We start from the raw sequence: 6,000 nt of genomic DNA on the forward strand, positions 1-6,000 counted from the left end.
TAGGTAAATAGTCAATTTCTTTTGTGCGGATGACCTATGCAACATTTCAGCATTTTTTCTTGATTATTAGCTAAATGTTAGACCATGAATTTCCATGAATTATTATTCATTCATTCATTCATTTTCTACCGCTTTATCCGAACTACCTCGGGTCACGGGGAGCCTGTGCCTATCTCAGGCGTCTTCGGGCATCAAGGCAGGATACACCCTGGACAGAGTGCCAACCCATCGCAGGGCACACACACACTCTCATGAATTATTATTATTATTATTATTATTATTATTATTATTATTAATCTCCTGAACACTTGCGCAGAAATGATGCAAATATGCATGGAGATGAGTAACTAAATTGATTTTTTAAAGGCTGTGGAATATAAGTAGCACTCAGGATATGATGACAGAAGCTGTGTTGGATCTGATTGCAAACTCTTCAAGAAGTGCAGTGACATGAAAAACATGATTTTACAGTTGGAATAGGAAAGATAGAATTTTAGAGATTTAAAAGGGGAAAGCTATCATGGTTTTAAGCTTTTTTTGAGCTATTAAGCTATGGGGATGTGGTAGCCTAGTGGTTAAAGTGTTGGATTACTGATCAAGGCGCTTAACCCCCATTCACTCAGTTGTAAAAAATGAGATAAAAATGTAAGTCACTTTGCATAAAAGCATCTGCCAAATGCAGTAAATGTAATTCCATATTAAATTTGCTTTACTAAGCAGTTTTTCTTACATGTTTGTTCATCAATGTCATTTAAAGTTTTACCAAACACTTCTGGAATAATAGTTACATCTGAAAAACAGAAATAGTCACATGTTTGATAAGGAGTTATAGAGGTTACCTTGAAGCAAGAATGAACAGATACATTCTCAATAGCACTGTCTAACTCTTTTGCTCTATATTTCCTTTCTGCTTTCTGTCCAAACAAAACTCCTGTTCAGAATGCAGGCTGAAAGTCAGCACACAGTGGCAATAGGGCATCAGAGATCAAGCATGCCGTCTACAGTCAGTGCTCCACAAAACCACCTCTCAGCATATTTTCCTGTGAAATGGTTTTCACTAATGCGATTTCAGTAATAATTTCAGTTACTCACTTCTATTTCCCCTTTAGACTTGTTGTGATATGCCCTGATGAGTTCAGTATACCTAGTGTTGTAAAAATAGCAGAAAGAGGTATGCGATGCAAATGAAGCTCTAACGCTCATGCGTTTTTTTGGTTGAGGACACACACACACACACACACACACACACACACACACACACACACACACACACACACACACACACACACACACACACACATACACACACACACACACACACATGTGGCTGCATTATGCATTATAAGCATTATAAGCAAAAGCAGCTGTAGAACTGAAGTGGAAACTAAAGTGTGTGTGTGTGTGTGTGTGTGTGTGTGTGTGTGTGTGTGTGTGTGTGTGTGTGTGTGTGTGTGTGTGTGTTGCAGAAAAGGAAAAATTATCAGTTCAATTAGAGGTTTTTCTATCATAACCATTTAAGCAAAAGCAGCAAGCATATTTAATGAAAACAATTATGATCATTGTGTTTTCAAATGAGAGAGAGAACATTAAATTTGTAATGTTGTCTCTCAAACAATCTACACCTTTATTTATTATAGGCTGAACTGTTTGAAACGAGAGGTTGTTAAAATCATACAGGATGTTAAATATAAATAGACACTTGATTAATCAATCTTGAGCAATAAGTCAACCAATAAGTCAACAACTATGCTTTAAGAACGGTGTATACACTGTGCATTTTTTGTGCGGATGACCTATGCAACATTTCAGCATATTTTCTTGATTAGTAACTAAATGTTAGACCATGAATTTCAGTGTGTTTGTTAGCTCTTAATATGTAAACACAGCACTGCAATTCACTCCAAAATAAGTGAAATATTAATTTACCTGTTACAAAGTCACACATGATTCTATTGTCTAAATTTTTTTTTACCCATTTTTTATTTTTATTCTGATTGCATGGTTATGTTTCCTTACTTTTATATTCATTTATGTATGCAGATTTTCCCCAACTGCATGTTTCTCATGTGTGGAATAAAGAAAATAAAGCTTTTTACTCGGTTAAAATGTATACTTATATTGGTATTCTATTTTGTTATAATTGTTGTCATAAATGCAGAAGTAACAATGCAATGATGAAAACATATATAGTGGGACTTGCCGAGACGAAGGCACCACAATTGTACAGCAAAGCATGCTGGCGATTTACTTGGACAACCTAATTTGCAATCGACCTTCACGCTCAGACATCTCACTGGAACCCGTCAAGACAGATCCGAGCGAGCCCATGCAAATTGTATGGTTCTTTCCACTGTGGAGTGGCAACCAATCCTCTGCCAGCAGCTGTGTTTTTACTGTGGGCAAACGGGTCCCAGGTGTGCTTCATATCCTGAGATGTCTAACCTCCAAGTTACCAAGATCCCCTGTGATCACCTGTATAGTTAACAATTGCCTGCATTGATTGCCAAACAACTGGAAATCCCTGGTGCTTTCCATGGCTTAATGGAGGTGTTCAGTAAGAAACGGGCCACTCAGCTTCCCCCATCGCCCAGGCGATTGCGCCATTAAACTTCTCCACTCTGTAAACAAAGACCAAGATTTGGGGCATAATTTGTCAAAACTGAACACCATTACAGTCAGATATACATATCCGCTGTCTATAATTCCCCGGGCTGCTGAACAACTCACTCGAATCTTCACAAATTTGAATTGAGTGAAAAACTGCCTCTCTCAGCTGTAGGGGGCAGTATGAATATCTTGTTATGTCAGGACTCAGCCCGGACTGTGCTTTTGTTTATGTTTTGTGTCACGTGTCTGCCCCGCCCTTGTCTCTTCCTCCCCGCATCTGTACACCTGTTCCTCATGTGTCATTGAGAGCTCAGATAGAAAGAGCTGAGGCTTTATATGACGCCTGATGAATCGACGCGGAAAAGCAATCCATCTTGCCCGGGAGGACGAGCTTGGGTGGGGCAAGCAGCCCGCCCTGAGATGGGTTAAGGTGTCTGGCGATGGAAGGCTCGATCATGGGGGGATTGCCCATGCCCAGACCCACCATATCCTTCACCTCAAGCCCCGCAAGACCCCAGCAATATCTCATGTGTTTCGCACATGCAGGGAGGAGGGGCAGAAGCTGCTTTCTTGGGGCGGTAGGAGGCCCCAGAAGCTTACCGTCATATACATCTCTCTCCTGATCCGAAGCATTCAGGAGAGCCGGCCATTTGATGTTGAGCCGCGCAGCAGCGAATTCACAAAGCTCAAACAGTACCGATTGAGGCGAGGAGGAGGGAGCCTGAGGGACTGCGGAAGACGGGATGGCTTCCTCGTCATCCGAGCCATCGAGGGAAACGATCGTCGGCCAGTAGCAAATCCTCAAACGGGGAAGGACACATGTCGGCCCAGTCAGAGGAAGTTGCACCACGGGAGGCCTCTGGGAGTGCAGCGGCGTTGCCTTTTTCCCACTCCGAGTTGGACAGCTTGAAGTCAACACACTGGGAAGTGGCCGTTTTGAGCCTGCGACGCAGGAGCTTTTTTGGGAGCGCCAGGCAATGGCTACAGTTCTCCAGGAGGTCAATAGCTTCTTGTGCATGCTTGAGACCCGTGCACACAACGCAGAAGGGATGGGAATCCTTCGCAGCAATGAGCGCACCGCACGCGGCCGGGCTGGCTTGCAATAGGTTGTCCACCAGCATAGCCGGTGCAGCTTTAGAAAGCACCATAGAGAAAAAAAGAAAAAAGTGGCAAAAAAGCAGGCGGGCAGCCTACAGAAAAAAGGGGGGGGGTGAGCATGGGCGGCTCGCAAAGCTAACCTGGCTGAGGACGGGCACATCTGGTGGAGGCTGATCAAACAATATGTCCTCCTGAAGACAAAAGGTGCAGTCCCAAAAAAACCAGGGAGCTGTGAGGTAGGAGCAGAAGTCGCGAGAAGCGAATGTTAACTGAGGAAAGGTAGCGCGTGCAGGTGCATTATGCACTCGGGTAAGGGGAGTTACCTTACCTGCCTTTGGCACGCGCTCCTGTCTGTCAAGCCAGACTTCAGGTCAGAAACGGATGCCCTTCCCATAGGTGGATCTCGAGCACGAGATGATGAAAGAGAACCACAGAGATTTTAATGGACGGAGGCAAGTAAGGTGAATGCTGTCTATGAAACGTTGTTTTACAAGGTTTTTGAAATTATGACATTCCCAAGGACATAGTATCAGATAGGGGGGTACAATTCACCTCATGAGTTAGGATGGCAGTCTGTGCCAAACTAGGTATAAATGTGAGTCTCTCCTCCAGTTACAGTATGACCCCCAATCCAGTGTACAGGTGGAGTGACTTAACTAAGATTTGGGGCGTAATCTGCGGACTTATTGCAGCCACAACCAGCAGCAATGGAGAGAATTCCTCCCGTGGGGTGAATATGCCCAGAATTCTCTCACCCGCACAGCCACCTGCCTCACACCATTTCAGTGCGTTCTGGGTTGTTGCCTCTGTTCTCATGGTCTGGAGAACCATCAAACTCCCTCACCATAGATAACTGGTTTTGTCAAAGCCAAGAGGTTTGAAAGACCACACATGGGAGATGCCCGCATCCATGTTATCAACACAGACAATGGGTCTGGCTAGCCACAAAGAACCTATGATTAAACCTATGATTGCCGCAAATTCAATCACAGGTACATTGGCTCATTCAAGATTCTAAAACAAATAAACCTGATGACACCACCTACAACTTTATGCCAGCTTTTGCATAACCCCATCATTTCAAACCTCTCTCCATAAGCGCACCTACTTAAGAAGCCCCAATAACAATCACCCGCCACCTCCACCTCCACCACCCATAAAAGTTGATGGTTCTCAGATATTCTTAGTTCATGAAATCCTTGATTCCCGGAGACATAGGGGAATCACCACCACCACCACCGCATTAAAGGGAACCCTTGCTGGAATATTAGACTTCCACTTCCGGGTTTACGGACATTTAAGCGCAACACATGTGGCTTTCCCATTTGTTGAATACCTATTTGCCTGTTTGCTGACTCTGTTTTTGCTACATTTTGGATTTTTCTGCCTGGATTTTTATTGTGCTCATTAAACACATTATGGATTCCACTTCCAATTCATTACACATTTATAGCATTGTAGCAGATGTTCTTCACCAAATCAACATCTTTTTTCTAGTATGTAGACTCTATCAAATAATCTCATGATATTTTATTAGGGCAGAAACAAAAAAAAAACATACAACTAAAAGTCCATGTTAAATAGGTTAGCACAGCATGCATATAAACAGGTGGTTCAGTTTTCTTCTTCATTTATACCTGCATTTACTTTTACAAAATTTGACAGACATTCTTATCCAGAACAATGTACAGAAGTGTTAAGTCTCAATGAATCAATGAATACACTTTTATACTGGTTCACTCAGAATAGGGTTTATGAATACCATCAATCCACAAATTCTTTGAATCACTCATAATCATTCTTAACTATTTAATCTGAGATCGGACATATGATCAAGCAGTGTTTGCAAAAGTAACGTCGTTACTCATACTGCATAACACAAAACCAGCATGTCTGTACTAGTACACATTACTGTTGTCCTCGCCCATCTTCTCCTCGTTCCTGCTTGCCCTCTGAATCCTATGACTTAGGGATCTTATTGTACTATAACACTCAGAATACTTTCTTGACCGTTTAATAAGGCTATTAAGCTTGGTTTGGGAAACTGTTCTTTAAATCCAGCAGGACGTTCCTTGAAATAGTCGCTCAGTTCTCTTCCACCATAAACATGAATGAGCAGAAATGCACCCAAAGTAATAGGCAAGTCAGTGGAGTGTGTGCTGTGGGCTCAAGAGACATGCAGTGCATACAAACTCTAAATTGCTCCCAGTGGAGCATGGGCTACTTGGAGAGTGGTTATAGGTTCAGATTTGCAAAATTTTGCTTTAATTCATTTACTGGTTTAATTTACCCATT

This window comes from Tachysurus fulvidraco, chromosome 6 (genome assembly GCF_022655615.1).
Source record: "Tachysurus fulvidraco isolate hzauxx_2018 chromosome 6, HZAU_PFXX_2.0, whole genome shotgun sequence".
Classification (NCBI taxonomy): Eukaryota; Metazoa; Chordata; class Actinopteri; order Siluriformes; family Bagridae; genus Tachysurus; species Tachysurus fulvidraco.